This window comes from Octopus bimaculoides, chromosome 5 (genome assembly GCF_001194135.2).
Source record: "Octopus bimaculoides isolate UCB-OBI-ISO-001 chromosome 5, ASM119413v2, whole genome shotgun sequence".
Classification (NCBI taxonomy): domain Eukaryota; kingdom Metazoa; phylum Mollusca; class Cephalopoda; order Octopoda; family Octopodidae; genus Octopus; species Octopus bimaculoides.
Window position 1 is genome coordinate 17,987,158 of NC_068985.1, and position 1,329 is coordinate 17,988,486.

The following is a 1,329-nucleotide window of genomic DNA, read 5'->3' on the forward strand; positions in this document are numbered from 1 at the left end:
ATATATATATATATATACACACACACAAGCAGAAGGACCCGGTTTCACTCGGGTTATAAACTCATAGCCTTAACACAATTCTGTTTGCTCTTTTACTTGTTTCAGTCATTTGGCTGCGGCCATGCTGGAGCACCGCCTTTAGTCGAGCAAATCGACCTCGGCACTTATCCTTTCTAAGCCTAATTCTTATTCTATCGGTCACTTTTGCCGAACCGATATGTTACAGGAACGTAAACACACCACCAACGGTTGTCAAATGTTGGGGGGACAAACACAAACACATAAACACACACACACATATATATATACGACGGGCTTCTTTCAGTTTCCGTCTACCAAATCCACACAGGCCTATTTTATATAATCGATGTATATATATATATATATATATATATATAGGAAATAGTGGCACAACAAGGTACCAATGTTTGCTGGAAATAGCAGTCGATAACCGTATGACGCTATGTAAAGTTTTACTGAATGTATACAGGCAAAGATGTGTGTGGGCGGCGAACGTAAAAGTTTTCGTCTTACCTCTAGGAAGAATGCTGGATAAGAGGACAACCTAGAATGGATAACCTAGTACACAAGTCTCGAACTTTACATAATACGTTTGTTATCGTAAATCTGGTTAGTCTTCTTCAGCTAGGTTCACCGAAGACGAAATTTAAAACATCCGCTACACTAATGCCAGTAAATTCGGCTGAATTCCTAACCATGAACAGAACCGGGATCAGTCAAACAATTTTACGACAACAAACGTATTCTGGAAAGTCCGAAACTCGAGTACTAGGTTATCCATTTATCCGGCGTTCCTTCAAGAGGTAAGACGAAGATCTTTTTATGTTCACCGCCCGCACACATCTTTGTCTGTATACACTCATTGCAGCTTTACATAGCATCGTACGGTTACCGACTGATATTTCCAGCAAACATTGGTGCCTTGTTGTGCCACTATTTCCTATTTATAATTTTACCTTTATAGTGCTTTATTTAGCTGGAAAATAATACTATTGTATTGCAATACTATTTATAATTTATATATATGCGAGTAAGTGAAGAAACACATTTGGTTGTTGTTCCATGTTTTTAATAACGTCATGAATTTCTTTAAAACTTCCCACTCTGCCTTCGAGCATCTAATGCGGTTGAGGTGTCTTGCACGTTCACGAAATTTCCACATTCATTACCTCGGGGGGAACTTTCTAGGTGCAATCCAAAGTCATTCCTAACCGAAGGGGATCTATCTATCTATCTATCTATCTATCTATCTATCTATCTATCTATCTATCTATCTGTATGTATGTATGTATGTGTATATATATATAT